This window comes from Miscanthus floridulus, chromosome 18 (assembly GCF_019320115.1).
Source record: "Miscanthus floridulus cultivar M001 chromosome 18, ASM1932011v1, whole genome shotgun sequence".
NCBI lineage: Eukaryota > Viridiplantae > Streptophyta > Magnoliopsida > Poales > Poaceae > Miscanthus > Miscanthus floridulus.
In genome coordinates, this window is record NC_089597.1 from 135,767,168 (window position 1) to 135,790,128 (window position 22,961).

Here is a 22,961-nt window from a genome sequence, read left to right on the forward strand (position 1 = left end):
TCTCCTTATACTTGGATACACTTGTTCCACTGAAGCTTTCATTGAAATATTTAGACATGAACAGTGCCTGATCACCGATGTCCCTCACCCTGGACCACTCCGGCGTACGGTCATGGAGGTTGCACTTGTAGATCGCGATGCTGTAGGTGAAGCTCTGTGTCTCGTGGAACGTGCTCACCATGGCACCCACAATGTGCAGCTCACCGTTTGATTCCAGGTAGCTACGGTGGCAGAGCCCCGTAGGTGGCGACAGCGATGGCAGCAGCATCGCAGTTGGAGTAGCACCGGCGGCGTTGCTGCTGCAGACGGAGATTTCTCCAGTGCAGTCGATCGCCAAGAACTTGTCTTGGCAGTGGACGATGGACCCCATGGAGAACTCCAGTTTGGTGTTGAGTAGCGTCCATGCGCTGTCGACTCCAACCCCGCAGAACGCGACCTCCGTGGAGCACCCAAGCATGGCCATGGCCACGCACTCGCGGCCGGCGGCGTCAGGCGGCGCCGAGAGCACGATCTCACGGAAGAACATGTCCCTCATTTCTTCTAGCTTGATGGCTCTGCCTACGGCATCTGCGTCCCCGTAGCCGTTGGTGGGATGGAGGACCCACCGGCCGTGTACCCTAGACACGCGTTCCGATGAGGACACCGTCGCGACGTGTTCGCCTGCTGGCGGGAGCTCAATGCGGGGGGCACGGGCACCGACGAATGGATTCAGCAGCGTCACGGACGCCGCCTCGTCCATGAGCGCCACCCACCCACACGAGGAGCCGCACACCACCTTGTCGCGCACGTCGGGCAGCATCTTGGACAAGACCTTCTTCTCCGGGACGCAGTAGAAGCCGACGCGGTCCGAGTCGGGGTCGAACGGGAGCAGCAGGAGCGGCCCGAAGGTCGCGAACGGGACGGCGGCACGCCATGGGGAGCAAGCGTAGGGAAGGACGCCGCGTCGTGGCCTGACGCGAGACGCTGCCCGATGGACTCGAGGAGATCCTCTGGCAGGCCGGATCTCCTGTCAGGGAGAGGTAGGGGCCTTCTCTTGGGATTGGGAAGCTGAGCCATGGAAGACAGATGACATCAACTATGGTTCACGCAAGAAACAGCAAGCGAGGGCGATGGAACACGTGAGCGTGAAACCAAATGAAAGGATGAAAAAGCTGTCCCTTTTTGCAAATGCAAAGAGGGGAAGTAATTAAATGTAGGCAAGGTTCTTAGAAATGCAAAGAGATTCCTTTTGTCTTAATTCTCTTTCCTTCTATGTTAATTCTCTTTCCTTTTGCTCGTTGCCATGTATGCTGGTACATGCAAACATGCAATGTGTATATAGATAGCACAATAATTTTCTACTTTCTATTTTGCCGTGATTCCTCTATCACATGACAGGCAATATTCAATCAATGAGAATGACACGATCAAACAGTAATTAAGATGTCGTGGGATCGCAGGCGTGGACAGACGGACGAACCAAAATAAATATCACACCAAAAAATATCCACACTTTATTCTTTTTAGTTGTAGGAGATTTAGAAAAGTTAAAACCTTTTGTAGTTTGGAAGGGAGGAGGTAGATAGAGCGATGCACACACACCACACGCCTGCAGTCCTTATCCATTGTGTCCATGTACGGACGAAGATATGCGTGATGGGCAAATGTGTTAGTCAATCAAAGACTTTTTTTTTAAACAAAAGGTATCAAAAGCATGCATGTGTATGTATGAGCGAAAATGAACACGGAAAATTTAAAAAGATCGCAGGAGGGAGCTGTGGACTGCAGAAATTAAAGTGCGTTTTGAAGAAAGGTGTGAGAATGAAGTGAACGGCCGCTTTGCCTCAAAGTAAGCAGACATGTGCAACACGATGGAGACGACCATAAAAGGGTACGTACATTGCATGAATTGACAGGAATGGAATATATATATATTCAGATAGATAGCCTACCACCACTTTGATGAATTTGCATGGATTGTTTCCTCCTTTTTTCCTTTGGATACACCAAAATAAGTAAATAAATAAATAAATATGAGTGGAGACCAGTCAACAAATTAAAGCAAAACACGCAGGTCGTCTGCACGCGTTTAAGGGTGCAAATTAGGCACGTACTAATGGTAGTGCTCTGATAATGCCAGCATGCATATGCAGCTATCTATCGGTCGTGTGCACTCTGGCTATTCATGTCCCACAGTCCACAGAGAGGTTTGACAATATAATTGATCATGCCATCTAGGATATTATTGTTATATATGACACTAGCCGAAACAGCTCTGACTATTCATCATGTCCCACATTCAAACAGTGCAGATGAATTTCATCCCCATAAAACTCTCTCTACTTCATAAATATTTTTATCATCTCTCTCTTCATTCATCAACACAGTGTTATGTCAGTATATTTAATGCCCATAAAACTCGCATGAAACCCCATTGAGATTGGCCTTAGAGATACTCTTAGGACTTTAGGCCCATTGTGCTTGAGGGTCCTTGCTAACTTATGCCATCTCTACATCAAACAATTAAGGACATCGATGTCTCTTTTGCTATCCACAAACACCTATAAAAGCGTACACTGTATATCTACTGCTGCTTCAAACATGTAAATATGTGCTCATGCTGAGCTGCTGCTTGTAGTTTTTCCTGCATTATTTCCTCACATTAAATGTATCGTGTACTACGTGCAAGTAAATCTGGGACATAAATTATGTTGTGCTAAATTGAAGGAGGCACATGTGCTGTCGCCGTCGTTTTTATTTATTTGTTATTATTGTCGCCAAAGCTTTTCTCGCTAGCTAGTTGTTACCACAACCAAAGGAGTGGACACAGCATTCTTTCTTGATTAATACTCCTGAATTCCATCCCAAGGCCAATTACCAGCCGCCACGGTGAGTCCGAGTAAGCGACACACTGAAATGCAAAAAGCTTAAAAGCCCACTTTTGATGACAAAGGCTCTGTTTGTGTGTTACACAGTTGCCCAGTGTTTTCTGTTTTTTATCGTGTATTTCAGATGGAATAGTACGTAATGTATTCGTGCGTTGCCTAGCTACATTCATACGTTGGGTGAACTCTGTGTTATAGGTACAAACTCAGCTCTGTTTCTGTTCTCTAGATGTCCGCTCAGCTGCGCTACTTGGGCTGGCTGCAGCATAGTTTCTCTGTTTCAGAAACTGAAAGCCTTAGATCAGAAATTAAAGTTGCATTACTCCCATACTTTGCTCGTCGTTTCATCTCTGGCTACATATATGCACGAGACGAAGAGAGGAAATCGAGGTTGTATCGCCTTGCACTGTGATCTGTTGCCGGCCGACCAAAACAAACGGAAAACATTAGAAACTGATGTCGCTGTAAACCGATCACATGCCAAAAAGGCCGAACCAAACGCCTCGCATCAGTCGTATATATAGTCCACAGACAGCAGGCCAACTTCTGGCTGACTCTGCTTCTGTTTAATAAATAAAAGTCATGTTCGCTTGTCTTATAATCCGTACTTTCAGCTTATTTTTCAGCTGGAACAGTATTTTTCTCTCACAATAAATCAACCGAAATAGTATTTTGACTTGTTTTTTCAGCGAAACGAACGGAGCCAAATTAATAATTAATTAAACCGGCCTCGGAATTCTACTCGATGGATGGTGTGCTTGACCGCAATTTTTTTTTGTTGGGCAGCCTAATATAAGCCTCTTGCTCGGGCCAAATTCATACGTTGGATGAACTCTGTTTCTTGCTCTGTGTTGAGACTAGCGGTCTCAGACAGTGTGGAGGAAATAGAGGCCTTCGCCCGCCAAGCGTTGCCCTCCAGCGGAGGCTCGGGGAACAGGCACGACAGGTGGACGTGTAGGGAAATGGCACGCAAAACTAGGGTTTCATTCATTCATCCTCCAACCTCTCGTATTGTTACAAGTGTTCCCTATTTATAGGGCTCAACTACCACTTTTACAGAGTTTACAATAGTACCCTTCAGCTGCTATAGTACATTCTCGGAATATTCCACTACTCGCCTTTCCTCTCGGGAGTAATCTTGTCATGCCGCCCTCAGGTACTGGGCCTGCGCGATCAGCCGACCCATCAGGCCTCAGGACTCGGCGATGGGCCTTTGGGCCTCCGCCGTCAGTCTCCGCCTCATCAGGCCTCAGGATTCGGCGAAGGGCCTTTGGGCCTCCGCCGTCGGTCTCCGCCCCTGGGACACCGGGGCCGCAGACCCCCGACGCCCAGTATTGCCGTCCTCCTGCTTGGGTCTCTGCTCCTACGAGCGGAGGCCGAACCGGCGCGCCCGCGCCATCCACGAGCTCCTTCCTCTGGTTACCTGCACACACACGTAGGTAACGTTGGCGCTTGATTAGCCTTGCAGCGGAGTGGCCTCCGCCCCCTCCGCCCAGAGACGCCTACGAGCAATCCGGGCGGAGGCTGCGCCAGGGTCACCGGCAGCGTCCTGCAAGCAGTATGAGAAACCGTCATCTTTCTGGGTCTGGAGGCGCGGTAGGTGGGCCTTTGCTTAGGTAGTTGGTCGGAGACGTCTCTGCGAACTGCTGGCCGCGTAGGTCTCCGCCACTCTCGGAGGCCGTGTTACAACAGTTCCCCCCTTTTGAGACCACGGTCCGCCCGAGCGTGTCGTGAGCTCAAAACGCCCTAAACAAGGACGTCCGCGGGGGCGGAGACTGCGCGTAGTCACGTCTCCGACCGATCCCCGCAGGTTCCCCCTGGTCTGCTCTGGCGTGGCCGCTGGTCTTGTCACAGTAGCTGTTAGGCTGCAAAACTAGCTGTTGTCCTACGTTGTGGCCGTTTACGCCGTATTGCTTTCCGTTGTATACCTTGCGACTTTTTCGGAGTTGACCGTTGGGCGGCAGGCGAATTCTTCGGAGATGACCGTTGTACGACGGTAGCCGAACCGCCCGCCCACGGCCTATATAAGGGCGGGGTTGGTGGCGGGGTCCCCCCCCCCCGCACTGCTCGTTCGCTTTCCTTGCCTCTGAGAAATCGCTCTCTGCTCTCTTCGCTTTCGCCTGAGCTGCCTTCGCGCGTTCCGTCTTTCTGCCTGCGTCTTCCGCCTAGGCTGCCGCCACGGTGGCTTTCTTTTCCGCCTCCGCCCATACTCGCCGGCCCGCCTTCTTCGGACCCTATCGCCATCTTCTCAACGTTAGGGCCGCCGGCTGGGGTGCGCGCTTTGAGGAGTGCATGCTTGCCTCTGCCTCCACGTTGGAATTTGAAAAGCTAGTGGAGGAGGATTTGGTGTCTCCACGTCCGTCGGAGACCTGATCGCTGCGGATTCCAGAGACATGGCGATAAAGTCATGGGATTTCGGCCCTTCCTCCATTACTGAAGAGGCGGTCGCGGAGATGTTGAAGGAATCATGTTTTCCTTCTTCAAGGGTAAAAATCCCTCCACCTGGCCAGACTGTTTCGGAACTGGAGGAGGGATATGCGGTGGTGTTTCCGGACTTCTTCACCTGCGGCCTCCGCCTTCCTTACATCCCCTTCCTCCGCCGGGTGTTGGAGACCTTCAATGTCCAGCTCCATCATCTGACTCCTACTGCCTTCCTCACGCTTAGCAAATTCTGTTGGGCATGTGTTTCTTATGGTGCCGAGCTGGATGTGGACACCTTCTGCGCGTACTACGAGCTGCAGAAGCAGCCGAAGAAGAAGGAGGTGCGGGAGGGTAAGGAGGTGGAGGTGACCTACCAGTATGGTAGTTGCACCTTTATGTCGAAGAGGAACCAAGGCGTAGACCGCCTGGAGATTTCTTTTTGCCAGAAGGGCAAGTGGGACCACGGCTGGCTTAAGCAATGGTTCTACGTGAAGACCTACGGGGTCCGTGGCACTACCGAGGATGGTGTGGAGGTCACGGAGTATCCATTGACTTCAAGAATGGAGGAGATGGCGCCACATACACGCGTGGATCCGCCGGAGGAGATGTCTCCGGCGAGGGAGGCTTGCGACCGGGCTTTTGCGGCAGCGTGCCGCTACTCCGAGGGCCGCGACCTGGTGGAGGAGATTATGGCCTCCAACTACTGGCCCCTGGGCAGAGACAACCCAGCCTTTCGGCTGGAACATTTGAAGGTTCCCGTTTTTGGGCCGGAGGCCGGGATTTCGTTCCCCCGCTTCGGGCAGTCTTTGGGGGAGGGGGTGACGGAGGACAGTTTTGTCTCCGAGGTTGAGGAAGCCGCCGTCGGGTTGGTTGGCAAAATTTCTGAGCGTGAGTACACGTCTCGGAGAGCCGTGGCAGGCACCATGCCGTGGCTCAATCGAGTTTTTGAGGAGGTCAGGATCGTCTACCGGGAGCGCGAGGTTCCCGCCGAGGTCCTGGCTTCGATTGAGAAGAAGAAGAAGAAGAAGGCCTTCGCGAAGAATGTTACGGCGGAGGCCGAGTCCAAGAAGAGGAAGGGCGTCGCTGTTGCTCGGGTGCCTACGAAAAAGAAGAAGAAGAGCGGTGCTGTGGTGATCGCGCCGGCCGCGTCTTCGGCCGGTAGTGCGGGCGTTGCCTCCGCTGGCAGTGAAGACGTTCAGAGCTCCTCCGTCCCGTCAGTGGACGTGCGGGTCACGAGCAGAGAGGATCGTGGCTCTCCTGGTGCTCCGTTGTGCCCTGCGAGCGGCGCTGTGAGCGGTGCTGGGCATCCAGAGGCCAGCGCTGCTTCGACGCGCACCTTGCATGGTGCTGCAAGTGTCGCCGATCATCCGGAGGCTAGCGCCACTGATCCTATGCCCGACATTTTTGATGGGCTGTATTCAAGTTTTGAAGAGGGCGCAGAGGCTGTCTTGCGGCATGCTCCTTCGTCTCCCGCCATTGTTGTGCCTTCGCCCGCGCCAGCGGCCGACGTCGGGCAGCCGGAGGCCGTGCTTGCTGAGCAGGCCCCGGCGGCTCAGTCTTCTTCGAGCCCTCCGCCCGCCAGGCTGCTGGCTGAGGTGAGCCAGCCCTTTGGGCCTTCGCCGCATGATATGGCGGAGACTTCTACCTAGGGGCTCGGTAGGCGGCCCAGCCTGGGCTTTTTATGAGTAAGTATGTTTGGTGCACATTTTTATGTTTACTGTCTTCGCCCGGTTTATTTGTTTATGTATTGTACCAAGTGCTAATACCATGTACTTGTTGCTTTGTAGGTGATGTCATGGCTGGACTCCTCACCCCGGAGGAGCGAGCGGCCGCTGCCAGCGTCAGGTTTGGTCCGAGGCAGCCGGGGCTGGTGGCGCCGGGTCTGAGTGAGTATAGAGTGTTTTTATCTTACTTGTCTTTTGGCCTGTTGTTATTGTCTATTTCTGATCGGCCCTCTGACCTGAGTTGTTGTTGTTGTTTTTTTGCTACGCAGGCTCCTCCGACACTTCTATCTCAGGTTGGGAAGAGTGCTATCTTGGGGTTCTTGGAGACGTCGGAGGTGGTCTCTAGCAGTTGGTGTATGTATTGTGAAATTTGCTTTTCTCACCTTATGGTCTTGTTTTTTTTTGTTCTTCTTTGAACAGATCGCTTCAAACAACGTCTGAGGGACATGGATTTCTTCTAGCTTCTCCGTGTTCATCTAGAACACCAGAGCTTGGTGCGTCTTCGGCGGTTTGCCTTTTTTGGTGTATGTTCGCCTTTAGACTTGTTTTTGTTTCTATTGCTGATCGCCTTGGTCTTCTTCTTTCTAATCGTAGGGGTATCACACGGCCGTTGTTATGGAAGAGCGCTGCACTCGCGAGGTCTCCGACTGAGATACTGCGATTGAAGCGCTCAAGGCGGAGAACGAGCGCCTAGAAGGTGAAAAGGGGGTTTGGCCAACTCCCTTGCGGCTCTCCGCCTTTCTCTGGCGGAGAAGGAACAAGAAAAGGAGGCTTTGAGGGCCGATCTCGCCAAGGCCCGGGATGCAGAAGCTTTGTCCGCCGAGCAGGCCCGCAGGGCGAACGAGTTAGCCGAGGGTCTCCGGCGAGAGCTTGCCTCTGAGAAGGAATCCGTAGCTGCGGTGGGGGAGCAGTTGTCTTTGACGATGAGGCATTTGGACTCAGTCAAGGGGGTCCTTGCTGCAACCGTTGGCCATTACCGGGCCATCGTCACCGAGTTTGGAGGTGAAACCTCCGCTCCTCCGAAGGAAGACAGCGTGTACGCCCTTGCTTTCTGGCTAAAGCGTCACCTTGCAAAGCTCCCCGGTCTGATCAATGGTTGCATGGACTACGGGGCGCTGGCGAGAGTAGCGAATTACGCCAAGTTTTTGGTGCGCGGCGGGTGTACGCATACCGAAAGTATTCCGGAGGGAGCGCTGCCGGGTCCGGAGGAGCTTGGTGAGACTTCTCTTGGTTTGAGAAAAACCTTGAGAAATTTCATTGGGTACTTTTGGGCTCCGTTTGGCAGACCTGCTGCCCAAAAACTCGCAGAGGAAAAGAGGGTGAAGGTATTTCTAGTCTTTGTAGCCGCTATTTTTCTCTCCTTGCTTTTTTGCGAAGCTACGAAGGCTTTCATTGCCTGTGTCCTTGATATTTTAACCTGTGCTACAGGATGCGCAGAAGAGTCTTGCGGGCAGGCCTCCGTCAGTTTCGCGCTTGGCAACCGCGGGCGGCGCCTCCGCCACCGCAGGCGCTCCGGTGGGCGCTACGATCGGCGGTGGTGATGGTCGGAGGTCGTAGGCGTCATCCGCGCCCATAGTTGATGCGGGCTCCGTTCTAGGGACTTCTGCTGCGGCCGGGACACCGGAGGTCTAGGCTCTTTGTAGGACTTGTTGTTTTGACTTGTATATTGTAGTCCAATTGGGCTCTTGTAAATAAAACTTCTTTTGTTCTAAATGATTTTGTGGAAAATTTTAACCTTGCGCAGGTTCCGAATCGGGAGCCTGCGCAAGATGTCGCGCCTTTGACTCTCTACAACGATGGTATTTATGTGAGCGGAGAGCTTTGGGAGTATTGGCGTTTGGCCTTTCCCCGCAGCGTTGCGCGTGACATGTTTGAGTCAGTTAAGTTTGACATAGATGACGAACGTGCTGGGTTTACTCACGCGCTTGCTTGGTGCGGACCTCCGCCACAATAGTTTGGATTTTATTGTAAGTTTGTGTCTTGTAAGAATGCTACTTGACGTTTTATGGAATACAAAACATGTTCACTTTCTTGATTGTTTGTGCGGGGGCTTATGTCTGTTGTGCTAGTTTACATATCTCGTCTAGTCTCGAGCTTGCACACCATGGGCCTTTGTTTGGGCGAACGTGCGCGATACAGAGGTGGTGGCTAGGACCTCCGCCCCATGTTCTCTCCTTCTCTATGCTTGCTTGATGGCCGGGGTAGAAGTGTTGGTAGTTTTTTGGCCGGCGGAGGCGTACTTGAAGTCCGCCTGGTGAGGCTTGCTGAATCGGTGTGTGATCCGATAGGAGGTTTGGCGCAGCTTGTGCAGACGGTGGAGACTTTTGGTTTTTCTTTAGCTAGGTGTTTTAGCTGTCTGGTGGTATGGGCCTCCGACGCTGCACACTCGTGGGGCATGTTTCATTTGTGGTGATGGCAGGTTAGGTCTCCAGCGTCAGGGGGGTGTTACGAGATTTTGTGCGATATCCCCCTTCTTCCGTAGGCCTGCGCTGTTCATCACCGTGCCGTAGTTCCTGTCTCTTTTCCCACTGTCTCCGACCGTCTACTGATGCCTCCGATTTTATGAGTTTTCATACAATATCTACGGCCGACTTAGATATCTAAGGAGACCCCTGCCTCCATGGCCATTGTTGTGGCTTGTGCTTGTGCTCTGCCTTCTTCCCCCCTTGCGCCTTATGCTGACTGAGGTTTTAAGGGCGTGGGGGGAACCCGTTTTTATAGCGGGGTGTTGGCTTTTGGTTGTTAAATTTTTGGTACGTTGTTTGTTGGAACGTATCTTGGCTTTAATGTCCTATATCTTGCTTGAATTACTCGTGCCTTTTGAGATCTTTTGAAGTAAATAGGCCTAGTGCCTAAGTGACAGGGTTTTGTCAGACCTTTTCCTCGTTTTGCTATTTTCGATGGCGGAGACCTTCTTCCTGGTTCTAGCGCCATAATGGTGTTGCCCCTGATACTTGGGGTGGTTTTTTTTTTGTTAAGGTCGGAGGCCTGTTTGGTCGAGGTTGGTTTTGCCTTGATGCCTGAATTTGTTCAGGTCTTCGTCAAGGTCGGAGGCCTGTTTGGCCAAGGTTGTTTTTGCCTTGATGCCTGAATTTGTTCAGGTCTTCGTTAAGGTCGGAGGCCTGTTTGGCCTAGGTGGTTTCTGTCTTGATGCCTGAATTTGGACAGGACTTTGTCAAGGTCGAAGGCCAGTTTGGCCAAGGTGGTTTCTGCCTTGATGCCTGACTCTGGACTGGTCTTTGTCAAGGTCGAAGGCCTGTTTGGCCGTAGAGGTCGTTTCAAATTGCTAATGCCTGTGGCCGGCGCTTTGAAAGGACCTGTGCTTATTTTTGTTCACCGAATATTGCGGCGCCAGAGCTGGCCGCTTTCGGTTTTGAACTTTTCAAGCGTTCTTTTGGGGAATTACCTCTTTATACTTCTAGAGGATTTTTATATTGAGCCTGCCTCGTTAAAAACCTCACCTCCGCTTGGAGTTCCCCTGTGAGGAAAAGAGTACAGGCTCTTTTACATTTTTTGGGTTGAAGAAAGAAGAACTGAAAGGTAAATGAACGGAGGGGCCTCCGCTTATATTTTGCGGAGGTTGCCCTTTGGTACATTGCCTAGATGTAGCATCTACGGAGGCTGTTAATATTCCAGGTGTGGGTTGTCGTGACACCTTCGCTGTCGGTCAAGTGGAAAGAGCCCGGGCGGCCTGCTGCCGTTGCTGTGTATGGGCCTTCCCATTTCGGCTGCAGTTTGCCAGCAAGTTGTGCGTTGGGTTTTCTTCTGAGTATGAGGTCTCCGTGTTTTATGTCTTTCCTTACCACCTGAGAGTCTCTCCACTTCTTGGTTTGGGACTGATATTTTGCAATGTTTTCGACTGCCTCCAGTCTTATGGCTTCTATTGTTTCTTTTGCATATTCTTCATCTTGCAACATTAGCTGTCTCGTTGTGTGGAGGCTTTGGTGCTTGATTTCTTCTGGCATCATGGCCTCTTCTCCATAAAGCAATTTGAATGGTGTAAATCCTGTTGTTCTTGAGATAGATGTATTGTGTGACCAAATCACTATGGGTAATTCATCTACCCATTTTCCTTTGCGTAGGCCCAGCAATGTTTTTGATATTGCTGAAACACTATTCTGTTTGCTCTTTCTACATCACCATTAGACTTTGGATGGTATACTGAGGCGAAGGCTAGTTTTGTCCTAATGCTTTTGCAGAATTCTTTGAAGTTCTCTGAATCGAATTGTTTTCCATTGTCTACTGTCAGAATCCTCGGTACACCGAATCTGCAAATGATGTTTTGCCAGAAGAATTTTTTGACAGTTTATGAGGTTATCTTCGCCAGCGGCTTTGCTTCTATCCATCTTGTAAAATATTCTACTGCCACTACTGTGAATCTGTTTCCTCCTTGGGATGGTGGTAATGGGCCGACCAGGTCCATACCCCATCTTTGTAGCGGCCATGTCGGAGGTATAAGCTGGGTCTCCGATGATGGTTTTGACTGCCCGGGAGAGAATGTTTGGCATGCTTTGCATGTTCTAACTGTCTGCTCTACGTCTTGTATGTGTGTTGGCCAATAAAAGCCTTGCCTTATTGCTTTTGCTGATAATGCTCTAGAGCCAATGTGCGATCCGCAAATTCCTAAGTGTATTTCTTGAATCAACTCTATGCCTTCGCTTTGCGATATGCATTTGAGGAGAGGCTGGACTACTCCTTTCTTGTACAGTACACCATCTATGAGTGTGTAATTTCTTGCCCTGGCCTGTATTCTTGCTTCTTTTGCTTCATCTTCTTTGGTGGTTTTGCCTTCTAAGAATTCTATTATCGCCTTTCTCCAATCTTCATTTTGCTGATGTAGTATGGGCTTAGGTGCCTTAGATGTCTCCGTAGTTGCCGAAGACTTCAAGATCTGGTAAAAAGTGTTTGGTGGCAGGTTGTTTGCCGCAGCTTTTGCTAGTTCATCTGTCTCTGCATTTTCTGATCTTGGGATGTGCTTCAGGGTGAAGCCCTCGAATCTCTGCTCCAAATTTCTAACAACGGATATGTATTTGATGAGTTCTGGCTCTCTTGCTGTGTATTCTTTTTCTACTTGGCCAGTAACCACTTGAGAATCTGTTTTGACTGTTAATGTTTTTGCCCCTAGGGCCTTTGCTTTACTAAGCGCTAGGATCAGGCCTTCATATTCTGCTATGTTGTTTATTGATTTGAACTCTAGCCTTGCTGCATATTTTAGTCTGACGCCAGAGGGTGCTGTTAGGACGGCGGAGGCTCCTGCTCTGGCTTGGCCCCAGGCTCCATCCGTGAATGCTATCCAACCTTGAGTGGTTGGTTGTACCTTGGGCTCTGTCGGAGGTGTCTAATCTGCTACAAAATCGGCTAGTGCTTGTGATTTGATTGCTGTTCTGGGGACATACGAGATACCAAACTATGATAGCTCTGTAGCCCATTTGCCTATTCTGCCGGAGGCTTCTTTGTTTCTGAGCAAGTCTTGTAGTGGCAGCGATGTTGGAACTGAGATTTCGTGGGCTTGGAAATAATGCTTTAGTTTTCTTGATGCCATCAGTACTGCGTAGGCAACTTTTTCTACCTCAATGTAGTTTAGCTTGGCTCCGGACAATGCTTCTGAGATAAAATAAACTGGCTTTTGAGTTTTGCCTGATTCTTTTTCCAGCTCGTGGACTAAGACTGCACTGACTGCATGGTCGAAGGCCGCCACACATAGCAATAGGTGGCTATCTGATTCTAGGATGGAGACCACCAGTGAGTTTGTCAGATACTCTTTCAAGTTATGAAATGCCTCCGACTGCTTGGACCCCCACTCAAAGTTGTCTCCGCCCCTCAGGGCTTGGAAGAAGGGGAGGCTACGTTCTGCTGATTTTGAGATGAATCTGTTGAGCGCTGCTATTCTTCCCGTCAGCTTTTACACTTCTTTCTTGTTTTTGGGTTCTGCCATTGTCATTATTGCTCTGGTTTTGTCTGGGTTCACTTTGATGCCTTCGCTGCTTATGATGTATCCGAGCATCTTCCCTTTTGTAACTCCAAATATACATTTTTCTGGGTTGAGGCGGAGGCCAGCTGTCCTGAGGTTGGCGAAGGTCTCCTGTAAATCGGAGACATTATCATCCTTGTTCTTGCTCATGACCACTATGTCATCGACGTAGGCTATGATGTTTCTATCTAGTTGTGAGCCCAAAACTTCCTTTGCCATTTTGGCAAAGGTTGCTCCGGCATTTTTGAGGCCCTCCGGCATTCTGTTGTAGCAATATGTCCCGAATGGAGTGGTGAAACTTGTCTTGTCTTCGTCTTTTTTTTCATCCAAATTTGGTGATACCCAGAGAAACAGTCGAGGAGAGAAAACCTCTGGCATCTGGCTGCCTTGTCGATGGAGGCATCTATTCTTGGCAATGGGAAAGGGTCTTTTTTTGCAAGCTTTATTCAGATCTGTGAAATCTATGCACATTCTCATTTTGCCATTCTTCTTTGGTACCAGTACTACGTTTGCAAGCCATTCTGAATATTTGACTTCCCTGATAACTTTTGCATCTAGCAATCTTTGCACCTCCGCTTTTGCTGATAGGATTCTGTCCTCCGACATTTTTCTCTATTTCTGCTTTCTTGGCCTCATGTTTTCATTGGTATCCAGTTCATACTGTATGATGTCCCTGCTGACTCCCTGTAGGTCAGAGGCTGACTAGGCGAAGATGTCTTTGTTTTTTACTAGAGTTTCCATGAGCTCTTCCTCCTCTGCTTTGCTCAACTCTGAGCTGATTGTTACTTTTCTGTCTGGTAACTCCTTTTCTAGAGGGGTCACCTTTGTCTCTTCTTGACCTGCCATATCTGTTTTCCCTCTGGGCATATCTGGAGGCTCTAGTTCTTTGTGTGCCGACTCGACTGCATTGATGTTTCTTTGGGCTCTGTAGATTGCTTTTTCTATGTTTCTTGCTTCTTTCTGGCTGCCTCGGACTGTGATAATACCATGGAGTGCTAGTATTTTCATGCACAGGTAGGCCATATGCAGGGCTGCGTTGAATTTAGTCATGAATCCTTTGCCCAAGATGGCATTGTATGGGTAATACAGATCGACGACGTCGAAGGTTATGTACTCAGTTCTAGCATTTGCTTGGGTTCCAAACGACACTGGGAGTGAGATTTTTCCTAATGCTTGTATCTGCTTGCCTCCGAATCCTATCAAAGGGGATTCGGAGGGCTGTAGTTGATTTCTGCTGAGCTTCATTTGGTCAAAGGTATTTGCAAAGATGATATATGCTAAACTGCTAGTGTCAATCAGTACTCTGCTTATCTCCCATGCTGCTATGTTGGTCTTGATTACCATTGCGTCTGCGTGAGGGTAGCTTTCTAGCTAGAGATCTTCTTCTGTGAAGGTGATTGGGACTCTGGACCAATCTGTGTATTTTGCTGGGCCTTGGACTGCTATGTTGTGAGGGTAACTCGTCATACAACTGTTGTATGGAAGTTGGTTGCTTTCTTGCTAGGTGTGCTACGAACGGCCCGATTTGGAGGCCTTTGATCGCTGCTTCGATGGCGATCTCGTCTAGGACGTCTGGTGCCTTCGCCTTTAGTTGCACGAATTTCCATAAGTAGTCGTGTAGTGTCTCGCCCTGCATTTGCTTGCACTGGAACAGATCTGTGGAAGTCAGCGACTGTGCTGTTAGCCCCTTGAAATTTGCTAATATCTTGTCCCGGAGGTTTTCCCAAGAGTAGAATGTGCATGGTTTGAGCATAGAATACCAATCCAACGCGTCGCCTTCGGCTGCAATGACAAATGACTTTGCCAAGACGGCATCGTCTCCGTCGGTGGAGGCTACTGCTGCCTCGTAACTCATAATTAACTGATGGGGGTCTGTCTTTCCGTTGAACTTTGGTAGTGTGATTGGCTTGTACGCCGTTGGCCATGGCGACTGTTGTATGCCTTCAGAGAGTGGGGACTTGGGATCGATAGGCCTCCGCATCACCTGAGATGGCATCATGGTCGGGCTGATCACTGGCGGAGGCCCTTGTTGTCTGGTTGCAGTTGGTGTTGCTGCGGAGGCTGGGATTGCGGAGGTTGACACTGGTACTGCATGCTGCATACTTAGCATCTCAGCATGTAGGACTGCCAACTGCTGCCTTATTTCTGCTGCTTGTGCTGACGCTTGAGTAGCTTGCTGATTAGCTGCGAATGCTGCTGCCATTTTGTCCCTCTCTTGTTGCGCTCTTTACAACTGTGCTTGCAGCTGTTGCAGTTCTTGCTCGAGTGTTGTGGCTGAGTTTGGTTGGGCCTCCAGATCTTGAATCTCTGGATCTTGGGGTTCCGGTGGTTGACCCTGAGCATCTGCTCTGGTGTCATCCTTCGCTGGCGAGGTTGCGTAGGTGCTATGAGTGGTGCGCCTAGGCCTTCCTCGCTGACCCGTGGTCGTTGCTGCTCTGGTGGTGGTTTTTCTTTTCCCTGCCATCGTTGGTTTGCCTTGGTCAAACCACGGTGGGCGCCAATGTTGAGACTAGCGGTCTCAGACAGTGTGGAGGAAATAGAGGCCTCCGCCTGCCAAGCGTTGCCCTCCGGCGGAGGCTCAGGGAACAGGCACGACAGGTGGGCGTGTAGGGAAATGGCACGCAAAACTAGGGTTTTATTCATTCATCCTCCAACCTCCCGTACTGTTACAAGTGTTCCATATTTATAGGGCTCAACTACCACTTTTATAGAGTTTACAATAGTACCATTCAACTGCTACAGTACATTCTCGGAATATTCCACTACTCGCCTTTCCTCTCAGGAGTAATCTTGTCATGCCGCCCTTAGATACTAGGCCTGCGCGATCAGCCAGCCCATCAGGCCTCAGAACTCGGCGATGGGCCTTTGGGCCTCCGCCGTCGGTTTCCGCCTCATCAGGCCTCAGGATTCGGCGAAGGGCCTTTGAGCCTCCGCCGTCGGTCTTCGCCCCTGGGACGCCGGGGCCGCAGACCCCCGACGCCCAGTATTGCCGTCCTCCTGCTTGGGTCTCTGCTCCTACGAGCGGAGGCCGAACCGGCGCGCCCGCGCCGTCCACGAGCGCCTTCCTCTGGTTACCTGCACACACACGTAGGTAACGTTGATGCTTGATTAGCCTTGCAGCGGGGCGGCCTCCGCCCCCTCCGCCCGGAGACGCCTACGAGCAATCCGGGCGGAGGCTGCGCCAGGGTCACCGGCAGCGTCCTGCAAGCAGTCTGAGAAACCGTCATCTTTCTGGGTCTGGAGGCGCGATAGCTAGGCCTTTACTTAGGTAGTTGGTCGGAGACGTCTTTGCGAACTGCTGGCCGCGTAGGTCTCCGCCACTCTCGGAGGCCGTGTTACAACACTCTGCTTCTGTTTTCTGGATACCCGTTCCAGTGGCTCCATAGTTGTTACATTGAATCGTATACATCAGCATTTGCTATAACTCAGTTTCATCTCTTCTGGAATAAATGTCCGCAAGCATAGTTTACTATGCAGGATGCTGCATAGTTTCTATGCTTCAGAAACTATACGCACCACATCTCTCGTTTGCTTCTGAGCTGCGTTTGTTTTAAATAAATTAATTAAACTGGCCTTGGTACGTAGTATTATCCTCGATCGGTGGTGTGCTTGACCGGCAGCCTAGCCTCTTGCTTGGGCTGGAAAAGAGATTGTTGGGCCCAATAAGGTTGAACTATTCAAGAAAAGCCCAGTACAGGCCTAAAGGAGTTGTTGAGCCCAGCAGAACAACTAAACGTTGTCACAGCCTGATTGTGGAAAAAAAAAACTGAATATCCCATAACAACAACGGCTATGTTCGTGCTCTGTAAAAATCAATGGCTAGAAAAAGGTGCAGTGCGGGTGCATGCACTCCGCACTCTTCAGTACTTAAATTGGCCTCTCGCTCGGGCTGCAAAAGAGTTTGTTTGGCCCCATAGAGATTAAACTACCCTAGAAAAGGCTGAGTAGAAGTCCAGAGGGATTGTTGGACCGAACGAAAAAGCAGAACAACTAAACGTTGTCACAGACTGTCAGTAAAAAAAAAAGAAAAAAGGAAAAAACTGAATGTCCCAAGGCACCAATGGCTATGTACATTGTTCGTGCTCTGTAAAAATCAATGGCTAATGGTCGTGCTCTGTCAGTGGTTGAACCATAATCAGTCATGCGTGCCGGATAACAGGAAGTTAATTCATGTGTGCACGCACTCCCTGCAAAATCCCTTGAGGCAATGACATAAAATCCCTGCATGGCCAGATACTAATCACTGCCAGTCACTAGCTAGTGGTATACTAATCACTAAGGGCAGTCCCAATGGTGCATTGATGATGGTTTCTATCCTCATTAAATGACTTGCCACGTAGGCAAAATGCTGACATGGCAACGTAATTAATGAAGAAAGAGAGCAAAAATCATAGAAATGGTTTCTTCATGAAGAAACCAGGTCTACTCTTGACCCAATGCACCAAGAAACCATGAAATCGCCATTGGGGAGAAACCACCAGTTTCTAGGGAGCTCGTGTCGCACTCCCATTGGAGGAAAATATAGAGTTGGGAGAGAGAAAGAGAAAATAGTTATTACTCATAGAAACCATAGGTTGGAAAGCAGTACTTTTTTGGTGCGATATCCTATATTATAGAAACTACTAGTTTTTTTCATTGGGACTGCCCTAATCCCATTGGTGCATTGATGATGGTTTCTATCCCCATTAAATGATTTGCCACGTAAGCAAAATGCTGACATGACAACGTAATTAATGAAGAAAGAGAGCAAAAAATCATAGAAATTGTTTCTTCATGAAGAAATCAGGTCTACTCTTGACCCAATGCACCAAGAAACCATGAAATCGCCATTGGGGAGAAACCACCAGTTTCTAGGGAGCTCGTGTCGCACTCCCATTGGAGGAAGAAGATAGAGTTGGGAGAGAGAAAGAAAAAATAATTATTACTCATAGAAACCATGGGTTGAAAAACAATACTTTTTTGGTGTGGTATCCTATGTTATAGAAACTACTAGTTTCTTTCATTAGGACTGCCCTTATAATCCATTGCTTATCTGACCTTCAGCCTCTAGCTCCATTTCTTGGCCTGGCTGAAAGTGCAACACCAACATGGAGAAGGGTTAGCTTCATGGAACCCTCGGGGACTAGAATATCGACCTTTTCCCCATTGCCCTCTTGTAGCTAAGCTAGGCATACAATGCTGATGGGACACCTTTGAAAGCGCCGTGATGAACAAGGGGTGGACCAATTAGGCAACTTAAAACTCTAAGTCCTCTTTTTCTCCAAGCAAAAACCTAAACAAAAACTATCAAGATACTCAACTAAGTTTTGCTAGTGTTACTATCTCTAACGATAATAGTTTTGCACCCCAAGTTGGAGACCCATAACTAACCTAGCAAGCTAAACTAGAAAGTAAAGCCACACCATCTATTCTAGTGCAAGAAGGTAATGCAGAACCTTAAAAAGTTAGAGAAAGCAAACTCCAATGGACAAAATATATAGAGGTGCCATGCAAAGGAAAAATATGAATATGGATAAAAAATATATGGATTAATTACTTGGAAAAATAGTAACTAATAAGTTTATGATAACTAGATATAGACTACAAAGTAACTATTATGTCTATTATGCCACACCATCTATTTTGAGTTTTCTAAATGCATAGTTTTTGATGTACACTTAGATGTATTGTCTAGATACATATTAAAAACAATATATGTCTAGAAAAGCCAAAACATTTTATAATTTGGAATGAAGTTATTATTAAACGGTACATAATACTTATATCTCCTAAAATTCTAGCCCGTGCAAGAGCACGGGTTGATGGACTAGTGTAAATAAAAATAATTTTAACATAACAGATGATATGTATCATCATTTAAAAGTTATCTATGGCTAATGTAATTTTAATGTTATTATTGATATATAAATCTTAAGTTTAATTATTTTTAACAGGGATAATCATATTACTTAGTATTTTATTTTATTTATATACTTCTAAAATTTGTTTTTATTTATTTAATTTGATAATCGATATATAGTATCTATAGTTTCTTATATTTTATATATTTAACTATTGAAATATTGACTAAAATACTTTACTTTTGGTAGTTGTCTTTGTGCATGGTGTTATATAGCTATATTTTAAATCTCTTAATCCATAATGATTTTATTACACTATAAACTATCGATAAGCAAATAGATATATGTTATCATTAAAATCAAGTAGATATCCAAATTCGATTGAATTCGAGATATCTGTTTTGCATTAGTATGCAACAATATCCGTATTCGTATTCGAATTTGAATTAAAATATGGTAAACAGTGGTATCCAAATCCGAATCTATCCACTCACGACTGATGAGACGATGATGACGACTCCGACTCCTGACTCCCGACTCCCGACTCCCGAGGTCTCCCCTGCTTGCATTGGCTGCTTTGGTGTGAGAGAAAAACACTGTTCGGGAGGCCGTAAATGATCGTGGATTATTTACTGCTGGCTGGTTTGGTGTGAGAGAAAAACACTGTTCCCCGCTGGAAATTTACGATCGTTTACGAGCAAGCGAACAGGCTGTACGATGACAGTGAAAGTGCGGCCTGTGTGGAGGCATGAAGCATTCACACGTTCACAATGGTCATTACAGCTAGGCGCCGACCGCTGAGACAATGTAATAACGTGAGGTTATTATTAGCACGGCATCAGGGTATTTGGTGTGGCCGTATGGGAGGAGATACATGCCATGCAACTATCATGCACAAAACAGTTTAAAGTTGGACCAAAGTTATTACTTATTCTAACATTTACGGTACAAAATAAATATCATTAAATTAATTTTGAAATATAATTTTATAACAAAACTAGTTAGAGATATATCCAATCTGTTGCACTCGACAATCCACTAGTTTCCTTCCCATCCGCCATTTTCTGCGCTCAAATCCTTGCTGTGGCATGCGTCACTACCGACGAGAGCGTAGGAGGCACGGCAGACAAGACGTGAAGGCCGGTGAGCCACGGCAAGAGCGCGGCGGCGTGGAGGCAAGCGAGCCCCGGTTTCGCACGGCCGGCTGTAACACCCTAAAAATTACATTCTTTTAAAATAGCTAAATTAATTTATTTATGCAAATATGTGTGCATTAAAACATAGGAAAATAATAAATTTTGTGGAATTAAAATTAAATATAAGGTTAGAAACTTTTTGATGCATACATGCTGCTGCATATCTAATTTTGTGATGAACGATCTTGATTCAAAGTTCAAATGAATTCTAAACCTATTTGAAAATGTTTTTGGAAATCTATTTGGAAAAAGAAAAAAAATGCAAAATCCATTTTTCCCTCCCTTCTTGATTTTCGGCCCGCAGGCCTTCTCTCCCCACCGCGGCCCAGCTCGCGCGATGCGCCCTGCCAGCCCAGCTCGCCTCCCCCTTGCGCGCTGCGCGGCCCAGCCCAGCCGAACGGCCTGGCAGCAACCGTCGCCACGTCTCCTTCCCCAGCCGCTGACGCCCGGGCCCCGCCTGTCGGCGCCGTCCCTTTCCTCCCGCGCGGCTCGGAACCGCCCGCGCCTGGCGCTGCTGCAACCGCCGCCACGACGTGCGTCGTGGGAGCGCCCCCCGCTCCTCAGCCTCGATAAAAAGGAGCCGAGCCCCCCCCCGCGCGCCCCTTTCGCTCGCTCTCGCCTCGGAAGCCCCAGCAACCGTGCACGGAGGAGCACCGCCGACCGAAGAACGCCGTCCGCGTCGCCGCCTTCCCCGAGCCGTTTCCGACCAGTTTCTTCCCCGCGGTGAGAACCCCCTGGCCTCCCTCTACCTCCCGGTACCGTTAATTTCGATTTTCATGGCTTCTAGAGCCCTGGCCGCATGCGCCTGTGTGCTCCATGCCGCCATCCATGGCGACCGCCGCCATGGCAGCACCCTCCGGCCATCTTTTTGGCCCAGCCTTGATCCCCCGCTCCCCCGCTTCTTCCCGGTGCCCTCGGATATGCATTCCGTGGCCCGTGGGGCCATAACCGAGCACGCCGGCGAGCTTTCACCGCCGTTCATGGCTGAGCCGCCGCGCTGCCACAGTTCCGGCCGGCCAGCTTTCTTCTCTCTCCCCCAGATTTGATTCTAGCCGTCCGTTTTCCGATCTGCGGTCGAGATTAGAAGATACCTCTTCGGAGGTCAAATAGCTTAAGAGCCCCTCGGTTTTCATCTAATTGAACCCGCAGTCCAATGCGTAGTTCCCCGAATACGCATTCTCGTTTTGAAAGCGTAAAGTTCACTGCTTAAGTCTAAAATACGTTTTCAGTATTTACAGAAATGTCATTTGAACTGTTTTGCTTATAAAATTATCGTTTTAGCTCCGAATTGATCCATTCAAATCGTGTTAGCTTCGTAATTCCATAATCTACATGTTAGAACCACTGTTAGTCAAGTTTGGAACATTTTAATTTCCTGGTTAGATTTAATTAAATATATTGCTATAGGAAATCCTGTTTAAATCATAACTTTCGCATTTTAGCTCCGTTTTTCGTGAACTTCGCGTTGACGTGAACGTAGCGAGACGTAGATTATTTTCACAAACATTTTATCTTGTTTTCTATACTGTTGGTGTACTGTTCTAATGATAGGAATGCTTGCTTTGCATGAATGCTTGTGGAATGTTATATGTTGCCGTGTTGGTCGTGTTCAGACGGTAAGGAAAACGTTGGAGACTAAGAATTCTTCGACGACCAGCAGGACCAGCAGGACCAGCAAGAGTTTGTGAACCAAGGCAAGTATAGCATGGGCCTACCTTGATGTCTTATTTCACTTTAATCAATTACTCATTTGCATGTGTCTAATTTTGATACCCGTAAGGACATCCTAGTGATTGATTATCCTGTTCCTTGTCTCCTATGGGTTAAATGCATATGGGTAGATTGCTAGTGCTCTAACTGAACATGATCTATATGATGATGAATGATTCTATGGAACTAAAAGTATAACAAGAATTATAACAACTGTTTCATAGGGCGAAGGTGCAAATGACTTTTGATCATGTTGCTCCCGGCCCTCCATAAGGACTTATCTGTCGGCAAAAGCTGGGACTGACAGTGCAACCAGGAGAGTCATATGGCTCTGACTTTAGCTCAGTAATAGGACCTTTTCTAGCTAGTTAGAGGTCACCTTTTTGGCGCAAATGGGGCTTGCCACGTTGGGTATAGGGCTGCCTCTGTTCCTATGAGTATAGCCGCGATAGATATGTGCCATAGGAAAGGGGGATTCCTACATCTGCCTGCTAAGGAAACCTAGCGGCCCTAACTTGTTAGAGGAACCTATGAAATGGCTTCATAGTGTACCCTGTCCACTCACCTTGGCAGTGACATGGGAGTAATTAACTCGGGCATATGGGAATCATGACTCGCGGTGAATGTGCACCACCTCTACAGAGGGTAACAAACTGTTATAACAGCCGTGCTCACGGTTACGAGCGGCCCGGAAAACTCACAGAATAATTGGATACTTGTTGATGATTAATTAAGTTGTTCTATGATGATATATGGTACACTTGACCCTGATATATGTTCTTATGGGATTAAATGGGAGCTTAAGCATAATTTGATAATATCTGATAATAAAAGCTTGTCGTACTAAAAATGCTAACTGCAGTAAACCAGAGTCAACCTTTTTGAGCTTCATAACCCAATGTTAACTTGTTAAGTACGGGATGTACTTACGCTTGTTTATTTTCTTTATTTGGATAAAAATCCCGGATGGGTAACAGATGACAATGGGTATGAGAATTTCCCGGAGGATTTTTAGGTTTGTGGTCAACCAGTTGACCTTTCCTGTGATGAAGCCCACGAGAGTTTTATTATCTTTTTATTTTTCGCTGTGTGATGTAAGACTAAGTTGTATTATGGATCTGATGTAAGGACACCGTGATGATACTTTATGTAATTTATCAGCTTATGTGTGTGATTGATTCCTGGGCACACACGAGTTTTGTGCTTTCAATTTTATCCTTAAAATTGGGTGTGAC